The sequence below is a fragment of the Gossypium arboreum genome, chromosome 2, assembly GCF_025698485.1.
Source record: "Gossypium arboreum isolate Shixiya-1 chromosome 2, ASM2569848v2, whole genome shotgun sequence".
Classification (NCBI taxonomy): Eukaryota; Viridiplantae; Streptophyta; class Magnoliopsida; order Malvales; family Malvaceae; genus Gossypium; species Gossypium arboreum.
Window position 1 is genome coordinate 60764622 of NC_069071.1, and position 25851 is coordinate 60790472.

At 34.0% G+C, this 25851-nt stretch overlaps 1 non-coding gene across 1 annotated transcript; it reads left to right on the forward strand.

Moving 5' to 3' along the window:
- Positions 1-7994: 7994 nt before the first annotated feature.
- Positions 7995-8101, forward strand: LOC128289797 (small nucleolar RNA R71). Its single transcript, XR_008279441.1, has one exon. It is a non-coding gene; the product is annotated as a small nucleolar RNA R71 (small nucleolar RNA).
- Positions 8102-25851: the final 17750 nt, after the last annotated feature.

The following is a 25851-nucleotide window of genomic DNA, read 5'->3' on the forward strand; positions in this document are numbered from 1 at the left end:
TGTGTCCCCTGCACCCTAATTAATGCAATATATAATGCCTAGTAGTAAACACACAGGCAGAGACACGGCTGTGTGTCTCAGACGTGTGAAGGGCAAAGCCTAGGGACATGGGCGTGTGCCCTGGCCGTGTGAAGTCTGCACTTTATTATTGGAATTTAATTCACCACACGGCCTAAGCACTCGGGCGTGTGCCTTGGCCGTGTGATCCTAATTATGTTGATGATGTCATAAACAGAGAGTTATACGGGCTGAGGACACTGTCGTGTCTCAAGCCACATGAGTGTGTGTGATCATACGGCCTACCCACACAAGCGTGTGACCCTGTTTCATGAAATTTTTCTAAGTTTTTCTAAAGTTCTCAGATTAGTCCCGAATCCCGATGTATGTTTTGGGTCTCGTAGGCCCATATAAGGGACAATTTGCATGTGTATGAATGGTTTTAAATTGAACAAAATTTTATGGCCAGTTGTGTATGTTGGTTGGTGTTTAAGTCCGGTAATGCCTCGTATCCTGTCTCGGTGTTGGACGACGGTAAGGGGTGTTACAAGAAAGGTTTGTTCGTCACCATGATATAGATATTCATTAGTTTGAATTGATGATTTGAATATTATGGACTGTTGAGTATATTTAATACGAACTTACTAAGCTATGAAGCTTACTGTGTGTTATTTGTCTATGTTGTATAGAGAATCAAAGCTAGCTTGGACTCGAGGATCATCGGGAACATCATCGCACTATCAAACACCTAAGTTGGTACTATTGAGATATGTATATATCGTATATGGCATGTATAGGCTAGTTAAAGTACTTTGGTTGTGAATATGGCCATGAGATTTGGCTTATAAATGTTTAAGTTTGGAATGGTATGTATAGTCATGAATGATGGCTTATTTTGGTATGTTTTGGTATAAATGTGGCCAAAGTTTCATAGTTGATAAATGGTTATGTTTTGAGTTTGATAAATGATCTTTATGGTATAATTGAAGTAAATAAATTGAGAAGTTATGTGCTTTTGAATAGATGTTTATGATATAAGTTTTGGATAGTTATTTGGTATTGATCAAGTGTTGAATTTGGTTGAATTGCATATTGTATAAATGATGCAATGAATGATGATTTTGGGCTGCCTATTATATGATGAAATGGTATCATTTGGTTGTTAGGTGTGTATGAGAAAAAGGGTGGCAAATTGGCCTTTCAAATGGCTTATTTTTGTCCACATGGGCAGAGACACGAGCGTGTGTCTCAGCTGTGTGTGACACATGGTCATGTTGTATGGCCGTGTGTCCCTTTTGGTACCCTTTTGAATTAATTCAGTATACCCTACAGTTTTGACATGGCCTAGACACATGAGCGTGTCTATTGGCCGTGTGTGACACATGGGCTGCCACATGGCGTGTGGCCAAGTCAGTAATCTTTCTAATTTTCCCACGGCCATGGCACACAGGTGTGTCTCCGACCGTGTGGTGCAAGTCAGTATGTATGCCCTATTTTCACACGGCTTGTGATACGAGCGTGTCTGGTGGCCGTGTGAGGCACACGGCCTATTCAAACGGGCGTGTGACCCTTAAATGTTTGAAAATTTTCTATGTTTCCCAAAGTTTGCAAATGTTATCGGTTTAATCCCGAACCTCTTCCAAGCATGTTTTAAGGTCTCGTAGAGCCTTATAAGGGACAATGTGAATTATTTGAATGAGTTTTATATATGAATACATAAATGAATACGTTATGTATGTGAATGATGTGTACTATTCGGTAATGCCTCGTAACCCCATTCTGGTGACGGATACGGGTAAGGCGTGTTGCACAACTCATTTGAAATTATTTCTCTAACCAATAAATAACCTTATAACTCAACGCCCAATATTTGATTTACCAACAACATTAAAAATAAGAGAGACCTAATTCTAACCAACAAACTAACTTCAATAGGGTTTACTTAAGCCAGATCACACATTCATACAGCATAATCATAAACTATGACATGAAAAATTATGTGCTTTGTCATAAGTATTAGAATGAATTAAGCAATAATAGTTTTAATTATTTTATTTAACAAGGAAATCATTCTAAGCTATCAAATACCAATCGAATATTTAACAAACTTGAATAATTGTAATTAAAACAAATGGTGCATGAATAATAAAGAACAAAAAACAGCACACATTAAGTCTCATGAATTTTTTCAATCAACTTTAAGAAACCTTTGACAAGAAAAGGAAAGGAGGTTTAGGAACCCATAAAATAAAGAAAACATAAAAATAAAATAATACTAAGAGCGACAATGTCTAGGTTTGTCTTGATAATAACCTAACAATGTCAATTTATAGGAGAAAAATAATGTAGTGGATAAAATAAAAAAGTGCCATTAATAAAATAAAGTAATTTTTTTGAGGTTTCTTGGAAATTTTCGCTTCAAAATTCTAGACCATTTTTGGACACCTTGACATTTTCTGGGCTTCAGTCATGAAACAACATCAGTTAGAGCTTTCAATTCCTTTCAAATCAATATATTATGGGCTGAAATGGAGTCCTATAGCTTAAGTTATGACAAAAATATTGAAGTTGTGCTGTGTTGAAATTTCAATCCGCAAAAACTTGCCAAAATTAAACTTTAAACTCCTTTTTGGCCAATTATTCCCTAAACCAATGATAAATAAAATATAAGTATAAATAATATATTTAAGAACATAAATAGCATAAGTCAAAAGGAGAAATATCACAAATAAGTTGAGAAATTACACACTTATCAAATTTCCCCACACTTGAACCATGCTTGTCCTCAAGCATGAAACTATTGCAAATAAAAATGCACTATAAATGTAATCTAAAGAAATACTTAACCCAAATCAACAATTGAAAATATCATTAAATTCCAATGGAACAAACAAACATGTTTTGTTTTCATGGATACAATTGAAATTTTGCATGCTAAGCAAAACATAATAGTAATAGTTTGCACCATTAAGAAAAAAAAAAAGATCTTTGCACTCACATGCAATCATCCTATCTAATAATGCACAATGTATAAGAAGTACTAGAATAACCAAGAGAACATAATCAAGTTTTAGCGTGCTTTTAAGGCCACTTAGAACATTAAGGGCTAAGGTCAAATTTAATGACAAGGAAAAATTAGGCTCATACCCTAAGCACCTAGTTACCTTTGGATTCAATTGAGCATAAAGTATTATTTTTTTAAATAACTTATTCTGCCAATACCCTTAAACCAGCATGAGATACAAAGTGAAGCTTAAAATATTTTACACAATTAAGCATTTATATTTTTCTTTCTTCCTTTCTTTTTTGTTTCGACACTTAACATGTTTTCACTTCTTTGAATTTAGGATGATTACCTTTGAACATGAGTGTAGATTGCAACCAAAGTATCTATCCCAAATTACTTGATTAATCACACCTAAATAAACTTTTGGCTTTACTTGTAACTATAGAAAAACATAGTAGAAAACAAAAACCTTTTGACGGAAAGACCGATAATAATCCAAGCACTTGCTTTCGGTTACTTAGTTGGGCCACTAGTTCTTTTCGAAGCTCATGATATGGCTAGAAGAGCAATCATACCCATGTTTTATTATCAAGGATATTCAATTAATCACAAATTTCAATTTTATAATTCAATACTTTAACCTTAAAAATAAATACCAAATAAGGATAGAAATTTCAAGTGTAAAAGTTAAAATATAGGTAATTAGGCTCATGAATTGAAGAAAAAATTTGGCTCAACAAATAGGTTTAATAGTTCAAATAAATTTAAAGAAACTATATACCCTTCCCAGATCATGGTCATTAGGGAAATTTATAGATATCTCATAACATACCTTCCTTCAATTCTCCTTATACCACTTATTTTGTAAGTGACCACATTTGAAAGTGTAATAGTCTGTTTTCAGTGGTGTCGAAAAAAATGGTTTTGGGGATCACGATTTTGATGAGTAAACTATTATTTTAATGTTTATTTAATGTCTACGAGATTTTGTCGAGGTTGTATCAAAATTTCATTAAGAAATTTTGATGTTTAAATGGTTATTTAGGTGAAAAAGATTAAATCGTAAAAAGTGTAAAAGTTAAATTCTATTAGTTAAAATGACTAAATAGCTAAAGAAAGGAAAGCTAATGGAATTATATGGAAATTAGACCATATTTTAAGATAGTGGATTGTGATGGATAGGTTTTATGGTAGTTTAAATGTTTTACTAAGTTTAATATGGTAATTTAATAATTAAATAAAAAATTATATAAAGAAAAGATGAAACAAGTATCATCTTTCCCATTCTTTTCTTCACAAACCTAAAACACCATTAAAATAGCTTGAAGCATTCAGTTAGCCTTGTTCTTGTGCAGGGTATGTATAATTATCACGTTTTTAATGATTTTTATGTTTTTGAGATTGTTTTAATTTAATCTAGTTAGCCCAGGGGTCAATTTGTAAAATTGTTAGAGGTTGAGGGACTTGACATGAATGTTTTTGAATGAGTTTTGATGTTAGTTGATAGATTATCAATCCTTGTTGTAAAATAAACAAGTTTTGTTAAATGATTTTTGATGAACTTTGGAATTAGGGATTAAATTGTTAAAAGTGTAAATCTATAGGTTTTGTTGTGAAATTTTGGTATTGTTGGGTTAATTCAAGGTCCCTTATTACATTGGTTAACATGGATTTAGGTTAAAATGGTTAGATTCTAAATTATGAGCCTAAAGACTAAATTATGAAAAGTTAAAATGTTAGGGGCAGATTTATAATTTTGTATAATTATGAATTATGGATTAAAGTGAATCCTAGAAGTATTTAATTGAATGAAATTATTTATTTAGATCAAGATAAACCACAATCGAACCTAAATCGAGGGAAAGCTAAAGTTTTGGATTAGTTCGACTTTACTTCTATGCCCTGATTATCAAGGTAATTGTTGTAATTGTTGTAATGATGTTTAAATTGAATGTTTACTATGTTGTTCTAATGTAAATGAATCAAAATACAAATGTATAAATTTTATGATGAATTGACCTAAAACAAGTCCTAGTTTAACCTTAAGAATTCTTAGGATACAAATGGCATGTCATTAGGGTTTTCATGTTTAGATGCTGGTCTTGAATGTCCTCCAGATGGCTAACGTCCTGCATTTTTTACAAATTCTCTGCAGTTTGTGTGAGCAGCATCGTGTAGCTAACATTTTGACATACAACTTGTGTGAGCATACCCATTTCACAGCTCGTGTGAGCATTGATGTAAAGGAAAGGTTACGGTTATATGTAAAGGCACACTATGTGTGAGCTTTCCCGAGATCCAGTGTAATTCTAGATGGTTCAACGGGTAGGAAAAGGAAATGAGATGATAAGTATGTAAATGGATTGAACCATGAATTATGAAAAGGATTTATGAGCTAAATGATGCATTTACCTATGAAATTTTTTCATTTTATGGTTGATTTCAATTGTATCATGGAAAAGTATCCTAACTTTTGAATTTGATGATGTTGTATAGACTTTTACTAAGTTTATGGCTTTGGTAATTATTTATACTTAATATATGAATTGTATAAGTGAAATGATAAGTTATGTTTAAAGTTTATATGAGCTTACTAAGCACTCGTTGCCTACGTAGTTATTTTCCTTTGTTTTATAGATTATCGGAAGCTCAATTGATTGGAAGCTCATTGAAGATTTATCACACTATCCAACAATCTTTTCGGTAGATTTTGTGTATTTTTGGTGAAGGTTAATAATGGCATGTATAGGTTGTTTAGTGATGGTATTTAATGGATGTGTTAATGTAAGTTTTGGTATGTATATGCTTTCGAGGTTATGTTGATTTGGTGCACTTCAGTGCTTACCAAGTTATGTCATTTTGGTCACTTTCTTGTGCTTGTGTATTAGACTTCTTTTTGGTTTGTTTATGATGGCTTGGAAATGATCTATTGTTATATGTTTTGGTATTTATTTGGACTAGGTCTTAATGCATGAAATGAGGCTAACTTGATTTGATAAAGGAAGTTTGGATGCAATTGTGGTGCCTTTGAATGACATATTGGTTAAGTGAATTAGGTTGTTTGAAATGACATGATTATGTGTGTTTGAACGATGCTTAAGTCCCTTGAAAGTGTGCACAAATGGATTGATTGGTTATGCATGAATTGGGTATGAAATAACTTGATTTTAGGTAAATTTTGGGTTCACACGGCCTGGGATTTAAAAACTATCATTTAATTGGTTTGAGAAAATAATAATTTATGATGGATTTTCATAATTATGATGAAACTTAAGCTCAATAAGGACGATTTTTAATACTCAATATTTTGTTTTCAAAATTCGACACATCTATTTATGATACTACTATTTTTACGAGTTGTATGATTAATTTATGTTTTCAAAATAAATAATCAAATTTTGATTTAGAAATTTGTCCATTACGATGTCTTAGATAAATTACGACGTTTTCAATAAACAATCACAATATCTAAGTTTATTCGAAGATAAGATATTAACTAAATTCGATTTTACTTAAAACAAGTATCAAAAAAATGATTTTACATGGAAATTTTGAAGAGAAATCTTTTAAACAATTTATTGTGCCATTTTCATGGCCAATGTAATCTTTGAGATTCGACCATAACGTCTAGGTCAAGTGTAGGGAGTTACATGTAGTGTGATATGCGTAATTTTCAATTCCCCTAATCCTAGTTTCTTGTATATTGATAAGGGCATCAAGTTGCTACTGGCTCCTTGGTCGCATAAGGCCATGCTAAAATGTATGTCCCCTATCTCTATCGGCATTGTGAAACTCCTCGGGTCTTTTAATTTTGAGGGTATTTTTTAGTGATGATTGCACTATAGGATGCATCTAAGTCAATTTGGTCTCTCTGTTTAATTTTCCAACGGCTAGCCATTATCGCTTTCAGGTACTTTGCGTATTTAGGAATTTTTTATATTAATTCAATGAGAGAGAAATTAACATTAAGCGATTTAAATAAGTTAAGAAAACTTACAAACTCTACTTCATCCCTTTAGCATTTGTCCTTTAACCGTAAGGGGAATGGTATCTTTGTAAGGACAAGTTATGTGTTTTGCTCATGTTCCGACTCAGTTATTGGCTCAACTACTTTATCTAACTATGTTTCAGCATCATCTCATTGACAGATTCCTTCTTGATGATCATTGGCATCTTCTTCATCCTCGTCTTATATAGAGTTATTCGGGCTACTCAGTATTTTACTCGAACGAAACGCTATTGCTTTCACTTGCTCATTCTCTTAGGATTATTTTTAGTGTTGCACGAGATGCTTGTGCCAATTTGAGTTTTGATGTCTCCTATCATGCTCATCAATTGACTCATTTGATCTTCAAGCTTAGTCAATGTAGTTTGCATTTGAGTGCATTCAGACTACACTTGTTTTGCTTCTGTCCACATTGACTGCATCTCTCCTTCAATTTGATCCAGTCTTTGACCACATACAATATGGTTATTGGGGTTGGCCCTTTTTTGAGTTTTCTGCAAATAAGGAGGTTGGTAAGTAATATTTTGTCTATTCTGATTGGAACTGTTACCTTCTCCTTGATTGCCATCCCATCTTAAGTTTGAGTGGTCTCTTCATCTGGGATTATAAGTGTTTGAATAGAGATTCCCACCCCTATTCCTAATGTAGTTCACATCTTCGACTGAGTTCTTAGGATACTGGTCTATTGGTCTAGTTGTCTCATGTATTAGGGGCATATTGGATGGCGACTCTAGTCAGTTGAGCTTGTCTAAAAATTGATGGTACTTATCTTCCTCGTGGATTGCTTTAGTCGTTGATGGTTTCAAACTATAGGTGAATCACTCATTCATCCACTGTAAATAATTCATTTCCATATTCTCTATCAATTGATAGGCATCTTCGTACATTTGATTCATCAAGGCTCCTCCTGTGACTCCATCTAGTCCTGATCTTGAGTGTGCATCCAGCCCATTGTATAACATTTGTAACCTCAACCATTTAGGTATACAATGGTGAGGGCATTTTGGAACCACCGACTTAAATTGTTCCCAAGCTTCTTGAAAACTTTCTCCTTCCATTTGTTTAAATGTTGTGGTCTCTCTCTTCAGTTTAACTGTCTTGCTAACAGAGAAGAACTTTTACATGAATTTTTCTGCAAGTTCATTCCATGTTGTGGGAAATCCTGGTGTGTAACACCCCGAACCCGAGACCGTCGCCGAAGTCGAACACGAGGTGTTAACAGACTTCAAACCACTTATTGAGAATTTCCCAGACAAGCTGCCAATCTGTGTACTAGTCGCTTCAAAAATCATAACTTCAGTTTTACAACTCAAAAATCAGTTTTGTAATTTTTCCCTGAAACTAGACTCACATGTCCATCTACATATTTTTTCTAGAATTTTTGGTCGAGCCAATTAGTACAGTTTATTAGTTAAAGTCTCCCATGTTACGGGGGTCGACTACACTGACCTTCGTGCGTTACAACTCAAATAACTCCCTGTGCAGGGCTTCAATACTGATTCCGTTTGTTTCTATAGAAACTAGACTCAAATAGGAATTTATACATATATGGTATGACTCCTAATTATCTCTGGTTAATTTATAATGAATTTTCAAAGTCGGAACAGGGAATCCAGAAACCGTTCTGGACTTGTTTCACAAAAACCCAAATATCTTTTAACATACAACTCATATGACAGTTTCGTTTCTTCCATATGAAAATGGATTCATCAAGGTTCATTTACATAATTTATTCACTATTTAATTCCATTCCTACTATTTTTAGTGATTTTTCACATCCACATCACTGTTGCTGCCAGCATCTATTTCTAGGGTAGACTTTCTCTAACACATAGTTTCTATGATTCAACCACCCCTTTTTCATATATAGTCCAAAATATAATCATGATGACCCATTCTAATGGCTGGTCATTGCCAAACATTTCCGTGCTTCTTAATGAGCATATACATACCAAATGATTATAACATTATGCTCAAAACATTTATACGCCATTTTCGCATGGCTATTCAAAATTTTACATACCAAGTTCAAACAAAACATAATAGCCTATACATGCCGTAATGTACTCCAAGACCAACTACGAAGAAAATACCAAAAGTTGTTAGCGGTGTGATGACTTGATGACGGTCCCGAATACGTAAAAGTCAAGTCCAAGAAACCTAAAATAGGTGACAAGCAAACACCGAATGAGCATATAACTCGATGAAGTCATAAGCAATGCACTAACAACCATTAATAACATTATCGCAAGAGGAAACAAAATGGAGCGAGGCTAATTACTCCATTCAAACCGAACTATACCATAGTTCCTTAGACCTTCGATTCAATCATACATCTACATGACCTTTCACTCATTCGCGATAATTCTTATGTACGTGACTTCAATTTACATTGTCACATAGGTTCAAACTTACCAAGCTCAACTCCAAATATAAACATAGCGCCTATTAGCCATGAACTCAAGGTACTTACCCGACCCAGCGTCCGTGGTCAACTCAATAATGTCGCACACTCGGTGTCAATAGTGATTCAAAAGCATATAGTGAGTCCGCACACTCGATGCTATATAATCAACTCGCACACTTAGTGCTATATGATCAAACTCGCACACTTAGTGCTGTACAAATTTTAAACCCGCACACTTAGTGCCATTCTCATGATCACAAATGTTTATACCCGCACACTTAGTGCGAAATCAACAACTCAATACTTCTCACCTCTTTTCTTTTCATTCAATACTTTCATCACCACATACATACATGTATATAAATTTATCATTCCTTTCGGCATAATTACATAGACATTATGTCTATTTAAATCAATACAAAATATATGCGTAGTGACCTACCTTGTGTTGGGTAAAAGCAGTCCAAGTCGGCTACTCGATGACCTTCGTCTTTCCCTTGCTTGATTCTCCTTCTTTAACTCCTTGAGCTTAATCAATAAATCAACTAGTTTAACCATCTTGCTAAACATTCATAATTCAATTACACATGCATATGTATGTTTGTATATTCGCAACCATCCTCACTTATTACCCATTTAGTCAATTATCTAAGCCAAGATAAGGCTTCAATACGGTTGCCTCTAACCGAATACATGCAGACCAATCTACTTCATTTGGCCGAATATGCATGTCTATGTTGAGACCAATTTTACACTTAATACCACACAAAAAAAACAGCATACATTTTACTAACTAACGCATTACATATTGTAGCTCAATACACATCTCTCATTTACTACATAACCGAAACATCATCACAAGCAAATATACACCTTGAAATAGTATATATGTCATACCAATTCATCATGTGCAAACACATATTCATGTAGGTGCAAGGGCGAATCTCAAGTTGTTTATATCCAAATATAAACACATATCCAAAGCTCAAATCTTACCTACCATGCAACATGCATGAATCATACTTATGGATATACCATGACCGAATACATCACAACACCATAATTTTGGTCATGATTAAGCAAAGAACTTAATGTCTTACTCAAAAATACTAAAAAGAAAGTCCAAGAGCCATCAATCCCCATCACATATACCATTAACAAGCTTCATATTTAACATGCAATGGCATTAACACAAAATCCACCTTGGCCAAATACCATCCCCATGATATAACAAAGATTTGAACCATGGGCTAATAAGAACATCAAGCTAGTAACTAAAACATGCATGAATCTCATGGCACAACCTCAAACATACCTTAATCTTGATGCAAGTGTAGCCAAACCCCTTCCTAATCCTCTTCCAAACCAAACATGAAGCAAAATTCCCTCTTCTTCCTTAGTATTTTCGGTCAAGAGAGAATGAAAGGATGATCAATTTTTTCTTTTCTTTTCTTCAATACACGGCAATAGGGGTTCACTCACACACATTCTTTTTTTTCATTCTTTATTACCCATGCTTATTTGTTTATTTCTTTTCTCCTAATGCACCAACAAAACATGTCTATGACATGTTTTGCCCATCCTCATTGTCATGGCGGCCACCTCTTATAAAAGAGGATATTTGACATGCAAGGCCATTGTTTTGCATGCATGCTTTAATTAGTCATTACATATTCCCCATCATACTTCCAAAGTTTTCTACTAGGTCCTTTCTAGTGAAATTCACATTTATAACTCTAAATCAAAACATCAAAAATGTCACACATGAGTTAACACATATTATAGGCAATAAAATAAATATTAAATTATTTTTATGCCTCGGTTTTGTGGTCCCGAAACCACATTCCGACTAGGGTCGTTTTAAGGCTGTCACATGGTGCTTGCAAATATAACCAAGAGAAAGCGTTATCTATTAAGGAGAAGGGGAACAACTGAAGATGAATGATGTCATTAGTGACCCTATTAAATTTAAAAGTATCACAAAGTTGGAGAAACTATTTTAAATGCTGATTTGGGTCCTCCATCATAGTTCCTCTGAACTGTAGGTTACTTTGAATCATCAGGACCATGGCCTAATTTATTTCAAAATTACTGGCTGTAATAGTCGCCCTTGTGATATTGCCTTATATCGCATCAAAAATTGGTAGAGCATAGTCTCTTAGAGTGTGTTTCTTTCAAGGAATTGGTGGCTCTATCGACAACTGTTGTAGTGGTGGTGGTAGCTTTGGAAAGTTAGGATCGTGGAAAAGCGAATTATCTCATGGTAGATCAATTGCAATAGGTGGGTTATTTTGCATATGCTATTGTTATTGCTATCGATGATTTTTGTGTATTAGTCTTTTTAGATCAATGGTTGGTTCTATAGGTGTGCCCTTACTCCGAGTCATAAATTGAAATCCACAAAGTAAAAGAAAATTTTAGAAAATTAAATGAATAAAAAAGAATACAAATCGTGTGTATAATTAAAAATTTCCACTATCCTATTAAGCATAAAAATTAAAATTAGCTCAGTGACGTTGCCTCCCCAGCAACAGCGTCAACAACTTGACCGTCTGCTGACGTACCAATGTCGAAAGTGAGAATGCTGCTACTAAATATATGCATGAAGGCGGTGTCTGCAAGTATACAGGTCAGGTTGTAATATAGATTTTCCAATGTAGTATGGAAGTAATTCGAGGTTTGTACCCAAAAGAGGCGAGACTAAACTAAGATTAATTCCTACGTTAATGGGTCTAGTTACTAATTAAATTAAATTAAATTATGATTAATTACATGGTGATGAGGAAATATAATTTATATAAAGGTTAATAAAAATAATAATAAAGACAAATTGCAAATTCTAATAGTTTTAATGATGGAAGACTAACTTAGTCACACCCTGATTAGGCAAACTGAATCGAGTTGAGAGACTACGCTAGCGGAGGCTGCCTAAGTTCCAAAACATAGAATGGTTAAGAGGATAACTTCATGGCAGAGAGTTGCTAAGAACTTTTTCAATTATACAAAGTGCCAGTCCTAGTGTTAGGAAAGCTATGGCAGGGTGAGTGTAACACCCCTTACCCGTGTCCGACGCCGGGACAGGATACGAGGCATTACCGGACTTAAACACAAGAAAACATACAAAACTAGACCATAAAATTCCGTTCAAATTTAATTCATTTATACATATGCAAATTGTAGGCCCAAAACATACAACGGGGATAGTTCGGGACTAAACTAAACTTTAAAATTTTTTGGGAAAACTTAGAAACTAAACTGAACTTTAAAAATTTTTGGGAAAACTTAGAAAATTATCATGAAACAGGGTCACATGCCCGTGTGGGTAGGCCGTGTGGTCACACACGCCCGTGTCATCAGCCCATGTAACTCTCTGTTTATGACGTCATCAGCACAATTGGGGTCACACGCCAAGTCACAAGCCCGTGTGCTTAGGCTGTGTGGCGAATTAAATTCAAAAAATTAAATGTAGACTTTACACGGCCTGGGAACACGCCAATTTCCTAAGGCCGTGTCCTTCACACGGCTGAGACACACGGCCATGTCTCTACTCATGTGTTTACTACTGGGCATTCTGTTTTGCCTAATTAGGGTGCAGGGGACACACGACCGATAACACGCCCATGGGGCAGACCATGTGTCACACACGACTTAGACACAAGCCCATGTGTCTACCTGTGTGGACTATTTTCCAAGCCATTTGCCACCCTTAAAAGCTCACTCACTTATACATTTTTTATGGCATGCAACATAGCATATTTAGTCACTCAAATACTCACAATCATAATTAATCCATGACTTTGTAATGTCAACATATCACATGCTCAAACCATCATGCTTTCATATGTCATTCCACACCAATTTCATATTTATTCATCCTTATAAACCTACCTTCAACCTACTCAATTTTACGACGAACATGGTCAAACCTATTAGTCCTAATTCATTCATTAAGCATATGTGCCATTTATCACATCCAATACCAACAAGCAACCACCAACCACATCACAAAGCATAAACACATTGCATGCATGCATAATTAATTAGGGTTACAACTAGAGAAGAAACTATAAGCCACATCTCATGGCCTTATACAAAATGAATCATAATACCATCATGAGCCAACTCATTTGGCTAATCAATATAGCAAATAACAAAATGACCAAGTTCCCTATACATGCCATACTCAAAATGTTGAGACTAACTATACCCAAATGTCCAATTGATAGTGTGATTGAGTATCCGACGTCTTTCGATCCTCGAGCTAGTTTGGCGACACTATAAAAGATGGAAAGGAAAGGGAGGTAAGCATTAAAGCTTAGTAAGTCCATATGCAAATAACATGCTATCTAAACAAGTATTTAACATACATTTAACATAATGAACATAATTTGTATTTCATCAAATCATTTAAACTTACTCATCAAATAAACACCCTTGTCATAACTCATCACATATGAAGGCACTTCCTATGATCGGTATAAAAACCTGTATCAACTCATAACATAATCTCTTACTCATTCTTCTAGACTTACCCCTTGGGTCTTTTGTCAAGTTACTCGATAATTTACCCATTGAACACTCAGAATACTATTGGATAAACAGAAAGCTTGCACATAAGTGTCACATACATAGCTAAAGCTACCTCATATCACATAATACATAAAAGCTCATTCTCGAGCTACTCACGGGATTGCTTGTAACACTCCTTACCCGAGACTGTTTCCAGAATCGAGCACGAGGCATTACTAAACTTATTCTATCCCTTAAATAGGTTTAAATTGTTTATTTAAGCATTTCGGAATGTGTTGCCATTCTGCGTCGTAGTCGCCTAAAAATTCATATCTTGAGTTCCGAAACTCGAAATTAAGATCTGTAAATTTTTCCTGAAACTAGACTCATATATCTATCTACTAATTTTTTTCATAGATTTTTGACTTGGCCAATTAGTACAGTTTATTAGTTAAAGTTTCCCCTGTTTCAAAACTCGACTGCACTAACCTCTTGTTACTACGAACCATGTTTCTTCCTGTACAAAATTCATATCACTAAGCTGTTTGTTTCTCTTAAAACTAGACTCAACAAGGATTATAACCATATAAAGTATACCTTCTAATTAGTTTTGTAAAATTTATGGTGAATTTCCAAATTTGAAACAGGGTTCCAGAAATTGCTCTGACCCTGTTTCACTAAAACTCAGATATATCATGAAATATAATACCTTTACCTATTTTTCTTATTCCATAAGAAAATAGACATAATAAGCTTTAATTTCATATATTATTCATCTTCAAACTATGTTTATAAAATTTTTAGTGATTTTTCAAAGTTACGTCATTGCTGTTACTTGAATCTGTTTTTAGGTTACTTTCACATTTTCATAATTTTCATGTGATAATCACCATTCAATCATACATATTAATAAACATGCATATCATCGGCCATTTTATTAGCTAACCACTAGCAAGTATTTACACATCATTCATTGTTCATATTATACCAAAAGTGGCTAAGTTTCTATACATGCCATACACAAAACAAAACGTCTAATTATACTGAGAGTTATTTCTTTGATAGTGTGATCGGCCTCCGACGTTTCCTTCGATCCCGAGTGGCTAGATAAGTACTATAAGAAGAAGAAAATAAAGAGATTAAGCACTAGGCTTAGTAAGCTTACAAGAAAATAAATCACAACATTCAACATAATGGATAATTATGCATAATATCATCTAACATCATAAATTTCTTTACTTCTCAATTTCTATCTTCTTCTTTATTCCCTTACCTTCTTTCTTACCTGACCTTTCCTTTTTCATAAGTATAATCTACTTTTCCTTTACTGTTAATTCACTGTAATTTAACTCGTATCCTGACCCGTTGAACCACTCGGAATACTAAGGATACTAGGGTCGTTCCTGTCTATCAATATCCTGCCAATGCCATGTCTTTGACATGGACTTACATGAATTATTCCTGTCTCCAATGCCATATATAATATGGACTTACATGGCTCAATCCTGTCTCCAAAGCCATATTTCTAATATGGACTTACATGGCTCATTTAGTTCATCACATCAACCCTAATATCCTAACATTCCTAGGGTTCAACCGGGCTTTCTAACACTTTTCCTCTGTCACTTCACCTTAAATTCGACTTTAAATATTTTCATAACATAAATATATAAATGCTGAAATTGACAATAATAATGTAAAATAAAAGAATATTGCATTTATTTCTTTGTAAACTTACCTCGATACAAAATGTGACTAAACTTTACAATTTAGTCCTTTACTTTTCTTTTCCCGATCTACTCTCAATTTCGCTCTTCTTGATCTATAATAGCAAATTTAGCTTATTTAATATCAACATTTATCAAAACAACCCTTTACTCAAACTTTGGAAAAATTACATTTTGCCCCTAAACTTTCACATATTTGCACTTTTGCCCCAAGGCTCGTAAATTAAACTTCATCCTATTTTCTTATGTTTTATGACATGCTGATCATTTTCCCTTCTATGGCAACATCAAATTCACACACTAACATGTACTTATGACTATTAGGTATTTTTACTGAATTAAGCCTTTTACTCGTTTTCACTTAAAACCAAGTAGCACAAGTTGTCTAACATAATTTAAAACCTCATATTCCATCATAAAACATCAAAATACACAAATTTCACCTATGGGTATTTTTCCAAATTTGATTCTAACTTAAATTATTGCTAGCATAAGCTTTATCGAGCTACGGGACTTCAAAAGCGTAAAGATCATTAAAAGCGGGCTTGGAATCACTTACTATGAAGCTTGAAAGTTGAATAAACCCCAGCTATGGAGAGAGGTAAGGTTCTGCTGGTAACTTGAAGAAGATGATACAATTTTATCATCTTTTCACCTTTTATTAATGTTAATAACCAAATGACCAAAATGCCCTCCTTACTAAACTTTCAAAAATTCCTTCCATGTCCTAATTTTGTCCATGAACTTAAAATTGGTCAAATTACCATTTAAGATCTCCTAATTAATATTCCAAAATAATTTCATACTAAAAACTTCTAGAATGCAAGTTTTGCAAATTATTCGATTTAGTCCCTAACCTCAATTTAAGCACTTTATGCATAGAATTTTATCACGAAATTTTCACACAATCATGTAATCATACCATGAACCTCAAAATAATAATATATATATATATATATATATTTTTTACCCTAAATTTGTGGTTTCGCAACCACTGTTCCGTTTAGGCCCTATTTCGGAATGTTACATTGCTCACACAAGTTGTTGGTTAGGAAGTAGCTACACGGGATACTCACTCAAGCTGTCAGGTTTGCGCAACACATGCCGAACTACCCAGCCATCAGTATGATGTACAAGACCAGCACCTGGAACCACATAAACATATATCACATATCTCATGAGTTCATGAATCACATGATTCCTAGTGACATGTCACTTGTATCCTAAACTATTCCTAAGGTTCAAACAGGATTTTTCGATATACATCTTTGTTAAGTTGCTCGTAATGTCGATCTCAATGTCCATAATACCAATCACTCACTCATGTAGCAACCAAAGCATAAATCATAATACCATTAAAGAATTTGAATTCACATAATACTCAAGCATAAAAAATATAACATAACATCACATTATTTATATATGAACTTACCTCGGTACAAAATGATGAAAACGAACCTATTCTTCGTAAACCTTATTTTTCCCCCGATCAAGACCCGAATCACATTTTTCTTGATCTATAATGCCAAATTTAACTTGCTTAATACATACATTGTTTGAATCGACCCATAACACATACTTTTTTAAAATTACCTTTTTATCTCTAACTTTTCACTTATTTACAAATTGGTCCTTAGGCTCATAAAATGAAATACATGTATTTTCTTTGTTACCCAAGCCTAACCAATTCATATTCCTACTGCTAGCAGCTTACATTTTTCTTTATTTCACATATTTACTACCCATTTTATAACTTTTTACAAATAGGTCCTTTTTAGGTGTTTTCATGCAAAATCACTTTGTAAAAGATGTTTGTCACACATCAAACTTTCATATTCTTCCATTAAACATCAAAATACATTCATGTCATACATGGGGAAATTTTTGAACATAAACCCTACTTCAAAATAAGGTAGAAATGGATAACTCATGCTTCAAGGATCTCAAAAATGTAAAGAACATTAAAAATGGGGCTAGGGTGTACTTACTATCAAGCTTGAAATGTTGAAAAACCCTAGCTATGGAACCTTTAGGAATTTTGGCTTTGTCATGGAGAAGATGAGCAAATTTTTCTTGATTTTCCCTTTTTATTCTTTTAATTACTAAATGACCAAAATGCCCTTAAGGCTTTTCTTTTAAAATTTTCCTATTCATGCCCATTTTTGTCCAAAATTTTAGAACTTGGTCAAATTACTATTTAAGGACCTCTAATTAACAATCCATAGCAATTTCATGCTTAAAGCTTCTAGAACTCATGTTTTGCAACTTATTCAGTTTAGTCCTTAACTTCAAATTGGACAGTTTAGACATAAAATTTCTTCATGAAAATTTCACACAAACATGCATTCATATCATAGATCATCAAATAATCATAAAATGATTATTTCTACTTCAAATTTGTGGTCTCAAAACCACTATTCTGACTAGACCCTAATTTGGGATGTTACAGTGAGGAACGTATTGGGCAAACTTTTCCCGCTAATAAGATCATTACCTGTGTTTTAGTATCGTTACTTAAGTAGTTATGATGGCTTGTAGGAAACATTTATGTCGCCTGGCATCTGTGTGGAGGCAATGTGTTGTAATTTGGACACTTGTAAAGCCTTGTAGGATGGGATTAATTAGTGGAAGCGCGTGAGAACAAATAATGATTCGAGATAGACCTAATGGAGATTTGGATGTAGGTTAGCTATAACTAGGATAATGTGGTACTGGAGAGAAGATTTTTTATTCATCTTCTCCACCAGACTTTGTTATCATCGAAGAAACTAGGAGAGTTCTTCACTGCTAGCAAGGGTATTGACCATAAAAGTTAGGAGAACTTCAGTGCTAATTGTCTACTGGTAAATTCTTAAAACCTTTAGGAGAGGTTTGATAGGATTTCCTTAACTACTAGGTAGGAAGGAAACTCCTAACTAGAAATCGTTTGCATGTTTATAGATTCTTGTTGTATCTTAAGTGTTTGGTTATTTTTTTGTGACTAAAAGAATTGTTTTACTATTTAGCTAAAGAAATGGGGGAGGGTCTCAGTGACAAAGGAAAAGAACCAGTAGTAGAGTAGATAAAGCTCTAAGTAAAGTATTCCGGTAAGTTCCTTTGTACCTCGTGTCTAGTATATGTGCTAGTTCATTTATTTCTAAACTCTATATAGATAGATAAAGGGCTAGTCACTTTCTTTTGATGTTTTTGTTTGAGAAGTCCATGCAAAGAGTCAGTGCATGTGGCTGGTTGCACGTCTATACATTAAAACAACTAATTTATGAAACAATTTATAAAGTCCGATTTTATTACAAGCATACATGTCAATTGTAATATTATATGTTATAATGAAACACTGAAGTATTCTAAGGATCGAACCCAAAGAAAGAAGCGATTGAGCAATAACTAGCACGCAAGATAGAGGGTAAATGGCTACTAATACGATTTTATATTACGGTGATTCATAAAAGGTAAGTTTGCAAGAAAGTTAAATATTCTACTCTAGGAACTTAATTTCAAGAAATGTAAACTAGAGGGACTATCTAGAAAATGACTAATGGGAGTTGGTTGATTTCGATGTGGTTCCCAAATCTCGAATTAGGGATATAAATTGCGTAAATTACCAAGTAGCTCAATTTTATCTTATGATCTCAATTTTACTGACATAAACGGATTAGGTTCAATTTATATTCCCAATCTCACTGATTAATCCAGGACTAACGAATGAATGCGCAACAAGATTACCTTTCGGTCTCACTTTATCTTAATATTCCATCGGGGAGGTGACTACCTAAGTTCTTAGTTCTATTCAAATCAGTCCAATTTGTTATGATTTAGTCCTTTATCCAAAGATTTTAGTTTATCCATATCTCCATAAACCAACCTCCTTAAGGATTTATCTACACATGCCCAAAGTCAAGAAAATAAACCTAACAATGGAAAACAAAACAACCATAAACGTAAAACTTAAGAAAAATGTGAAAGTTGAGATTTTTACACAAGAAAACTTAAATAGCATGAAACCAAAAACATTTAGAAAAGAAATATAAAGCAAGAAACATAAAAGAAACAAGCTTTAATAGATTTCAAGTGAAATAAGCTAAAGTACATTAAACTAAAGCTTAAAGAGTCCTAAAAGCAAGATACAAAGGCTGAAAATGTAAATAAACCTTAGCTACAGTGTTAACTAATTTAACTAACATAGAGAACATCAAGAACAAGAAGTAAATGCAGAAAAATAAACTCTAATCAAAGGTAGAATAAGAGAAAAAATAAAAACCCTAGAAAAGTGCAGAGAAAAACTAAAGAAAACTAAACATAAAACTAAGTTAAAATGTCTCTCTCATCGTCAATAATTTTTGGCTATTTTGAAGTTTGTTCTGTTTACTTTTTGATGCAAAAATTACCCTTACACGGGCCTTGTGTGATTGGTGGGTCGGGTAGACAAAGGTTTCTTTTTTTTTCCAAGTTTGTCCCTCTAATGAAGGCTATATCGTGATACCCAGAAGAGGATATCATGATATCTTGAGCAGTGTTGAACTTGGGGGTCTTTCTTGACAGGTGGATAGCATGATACCCAAAGAGGATGTTGCGTTACCACTGAAGGGTCTCTTTGGTGTTCTATACTGCCAGAGGTGTTGCAATTCCAAGGGTGGGATATCATGATACCCTTGCCCTAGATGTCATTGTCACTCGTTTTTGACCTCTGACACATCCCTACATCACTCAACACGTGTTAAACCTCCCAATTACACTATCAGCCAATTTGGGTAAAAAAATAGATAAAAATGAGAGATTTTCACTTATTATTTGAAAAATATTAAAATACAAAAATAAGAAAAAACTAAGATAAAAACTTTATTTTTCTCGAGAAAAAGCTCCTTAAGTGTGTCGGAAAAGCCTAATTTTCCACATTGATTTGTGACAGATCATATTCCCCTACACTCAATTCTTTGCTTGTCCTCAAGCAAACACACAAAACATGTAAAAAAATGATCCTTTGAGCTAAATAAAAAAAAATAAGTTATATAGTTATACAACATCAAATTTGTACAAGAATTACTTCACATGCAATTAAAAATGATATCTAGCTAATTTACTTACTTCTAATACAAATATTATTAGTTCAAAATGTTAAAGTGTCAACAGAGATAGAGAAAATGTAAATGAGCATATGTACAAATGTGGTCCGTCAAAATAAATTATACAGATCACTCATAGATATTTAAATTGCTCACGCTCATTTTAACAAATGCAAGCTATATACAAATTGATGCGTCGGTGACTTATTTGGGTCCCAAAGCTCTTTTAGGCTTGTAATGTTCTGAGGTTGAGGTTGGTACGAATTCAAAGAAAGTTCATCTCAAAACGGTTCAAGCACTATGAATAGTATAGCACAAAACATTGTTCCCAATTCCCCACAAAATGTCATTGTTACATCTCATTGTCTTATTTCTCCTTCTCTCACTTTCCTTATCTCACCAATAATATGGAAGAGGATAATTGATATTAGCTTCTTTTTACACACTATGATTTCGAGGATATTTTATGCTCCTTTCTTTTTTCTTGCTTTTGAGCATTTTTACACTATGTTTGTTCTTTTCTCTCACAATGCTTTTGATAATTACTTTATTTGTTTCATATTTTTTCTTTTCTTTAAGCACTATTTCTAGCGAGAATCAATTACGAGCTAACTCAATCCCTCTTCACTAATCGCTCGAGTACAATTTGTGAGAAACCTCCGGAATGTTCCTACCTAACCATTGATGTCCATAGCCTGACATCTATTTAGATCTGTGGATTTATCAACATCAAATTTGTAAAAAAAACAAATTATTCCTGGCAATTACGTTAGGTATAATGAAAAAAGGGATGAAAAGTCTTTTGCTTGTTTCTATTCTTTCTCTAGGAATTGCTTTTACCACATTCAAAGTTGAGTTTTGAACTCAATTTAGGCTCAAGGTTTCAAAAAAAGAGGTTCATTAAGAAGGGCAATATAAGGCTCAAATTCGAGAACTAGGGATAATGTAATGTTTAAGGTTTGTCCTTTAGGCTCAAGGCTATATAAACAATGCCTAAGGTCATTCCTGGATTAGTCACTTAGCAATAATTTTATTAAGCATACATCTATCTAAACGAAAAATTAGCAATTCAATTTATTTATCTATAATGATCTATATCTTTTAATCATCCTACGACACATTTTATACATTTTAATTTTGGTTATTGCCTCTAGTCTATTATACCCATTAACTAAGTGAACTAATTAATCTACAGCTAAGAGCAAGAAACTATCTAGCATCATTCAAAATTTACAAGTTTCACAATCCTATATACTTATTTGATATGTACAACTACTAACTTATTATTCGATCCAAGTCCAAGCACCATGCAATAACAAAATTAAAAACAAAGAAGAAAAATAATTTTGGAATTTTGAAAATTTTAAAATAAAATGGAAAATATTTTTGGGATTTTTTATTTTTTTATTTTTGAAAAATGCATAAAAACCAAAATAAACACAAATAAATATAAAAACAAAAATAAACACACATAAAACTTATGTGCACCCCCCATACTGGATTAAACATTTTCCCTTATGTGTTAAAAAATAAAGGTTAGGAGGTTACCTGACTTCCCTAGAATAGAGCATTAGACTAGCTCAAGAGTCCACCTCCTCGTTGAAGCTCTAAACATTATGTAGTCCTTTAGGGTAACTCGCTGCGCATAACAAAAATAAAGAAAGAAAAAAAAAACACATCAATAGCAACATAAAATAAAAGTATCCAAAATAGAAAACAAAATTAGAAGTGCTTAATAGTTTACATGCAACATAAAAAAAAAATGCAAAGACATGTAACTAAGCATTAGACGTGTCATCCCATGAATCGGTCTCATCAACTCTTGGTACATCTCATCCTTTTGGTGCAGTCTTCTTCACTTTCATTCAACTAAGAGTCGTGCTTTACTCACCTATATCTACATCCTCAGACACAAGACCCATAGATATAGCGGCATCCACTATAGTCTCAACTCGAAGTGATGCTTCACAACCCTCTAGCACCTCGTATTTGGCCTCACCCTCGAATGAGTCATTCGATCGAGTGGGCCATTATATTGCTTTTTCTCCCTGACTTTCCATGAATGTGCTTAAAAGGGTTCATCATCTCAAGCATCCAATTATTGTAGCATATATCATGCCTTAACCTACGTTGCCATCGTGTGGGTTCAACCTCGATTTTTCTTTCAGAGCTCAGTTTCTTCAAGGGTCGAGATGCTTCCTTTTTTTCGTGACCTTGTTTATGAAGCTCTTGGAGTTGGTGGAGCAAGGAATCACCGATGATGCTTCACATGGGATGTTGACTTTGCTTGGTGGATGTAATGTTGACACCAGCCCTGCGACAGAGGTCGGTGACCAAGTGTGGAAGTAAATACCAACCTTACCACCCACGATGCAATGCTTCATTTGTTGATTTATCAAAGTATCTATACAAATTCGTTTGTGCTACAAAATAGAATACCATAGGTTTTCTCTAAGAACATTCACATTATTAGTGTCCAATCAAGGGAAAAGACGAGTGCATATGAATTGCATCCAATTTTTTTCCACAGGGAAACATAATTGTTTATCTAATAGAGAGGGGTCACCCCTAGAAGCCTTGTGTTTCCACATGCCTCTATCTTCTGTAATGTAGTTAATAATGGCATTCGTGTCAACATTTGTGAAATTGTTCAAGTTAAGAGACAACATGTCGTCTCTTCCATAATATGGTACGCCATAGTACTCGCAAATGGTGGCAGGGGAAATGTCAATGTTAGCATGCCTAACATATACTCGGTCATGCATAGCAATTTTTAAATTGGAGTAAAACTCCAAAACTACGGGTTCGATGCTTAGAAAGCAAGCAAAAATTGTCCCAACGGTGAAAGCGTACATCGCTTCATATATCATCAATAAATGAGGAGGTCGGATCAACACCACATTCAGGGATGAACGTAAGTCCCTGAATTGTTTGATAAAAATACATGGCCTCCCGCTATGCAAATTTAACACCGTTGTATTTCAGTGAGAAAATTGAGGCAGTTTGGAATGAGATCATTTACGTTTTCTCAAAGATATTATTATAATTTTCACACTTAAATACAATAAAAATCAATTAAATACCCAAAAACAAGCAATCAATATGTAAATTAAAAACTTAAAATGAAAATAAGAAAAACAATAATAATAAATAAGGGAAAAGAAAACTAAACTATATTAATTATCGTAGTCGAATGTGTAACACCCCGTACCCAAGACCGTCGCCGGGGTCGGACACGAGGGGTTAACAGACTTCGTTCACTTAATTTCACCGTTCATAAAAAAAAAAATTTTCCAGACAGTTGGCTAACTGTGTCACTGTCACCTTAAAAATCATATCTTGAGTTCTACAACTCGAAAATCAGTTTCGTGATTTTTTCCTGAAAGTAGACTCATATATCCATCTACAAATTGTTTTCTAGAATTTTTGGTCGGGCCAATTAGTACAGTTTATTAGTTAAAGTCTCCCCTGTTACAGGGTGCGACTACACTGACCTTCATGCATTACGACCTGGATATCTCCCTGTACAGGGCTTCAATACTGATGCCGTTTGTTTCTATAGAAACTAGACTCAAAAAGGAATCTATACATATATTGCATGACTTCTAAATGCCTCGGGTTAATTTATAATGAATTTCCAAAGTCGGAACAGGGAATCCAGAAACCGTTCTAGCCCTGTTTCACGAAAACCTAAATATCTCTTAACATACAACTCATATGACCGTTTCGTTTCTTCCATATGAAAGTAGATTCATCAAGGTTCATTTACATAACTTATTCACTATTTAATTCAATTCCTACTATTTTTAGTGATTTTTCACATCCACATCGCTGCTGCTGTCAGCATCTGCCTTTAAGGTAGACTTTACCTATTTCATAGTTTCCATGATTCAATTAGCCCTTTTTGCATACATAGCACAAAGTACAATCATGATTAACCATTCCAATGGCTAATCGTTGCCAAATATTTCCATACCTCTTAGTGATCAACATATAAACGATTATAGTACTATGCTACAAACGTATATAAGCCATTTTCGCATGGCTATCCAAAGTTTTACATACCAAAGTTCAAACAAAAATAATAGCCTATACATGCCGAAATGTTCTCTTAGACCAACTAAGAAGAAGATACCAAAAAGTTGCAAGCTGGTGTGATGACTTCGATGACGGTCCCGAATACGCAAAAAGTCGAGTCCAAGAAACCTAAAATGGGTGACAAGCAAACACCGAATGAGTATATAACTCAGTAAGTCATAAGCATTATACTACCATCCATTAATAAAATTTTCACAAGAGGAAACAACGAAATGAGGCTAAGTACTCCATCCATACCGAACTATGCCATAGTTTCTTAGACCTTACGATTCAATCTCATTCCAAGTCCTACATTAACATTTCATACGCTATTCAATAGGATAATTGAGGCATTTCCATACATCATTTTATTTTCGTTACAATCATACAACTAAACGAAACGTGACTTCAATTATAATCATCACATAGGTTCAAAACTTACCACGCTCAACTCCATATATAAACATAGCACCTATTAGCCATGAACTCAAGGTACTTACCCTTTCCGCTGTTCGAAATCGTCTCGGTAAGGTCTCACCCTTAATATAAATAATTGATAGAAAATATATATATATATATATATATATATTTATATAGTGGTTTCGCACACATAGTGCTTAATAATCAACCACGCACACTTAGTGCCATGTACTTTAAACTCGCACACTTAGTGCCATGCATTTCAAGCCCGCACACTTAGTGCCATTCTCTCAACCGTGAACACTTATTGTCCGCACACTTAGTGCCGAAAACCAGCCACTATATACGCTTCACTTCCTTTTTACATTCGACAATTTCATCTCTACATACATATACCTTTGTATACATTTCATCTCATTAAACACAATTGCATAGGTATTATGATCATTTAAATCAATACCAACTATATGCTTAATGACTTACCTTGTGTTGGGTAAAATAATTCCAAGTCGGCTACTCGATGACCTTGATTTCCCTTGTTGGGCGCCTCTCCTTTAGGATCTTGAGCTTAAACAAATAAATTAACTCATTCAACCGCTTTGCTACATATATTGGTATTCACATTTTAATGATTTTATGAC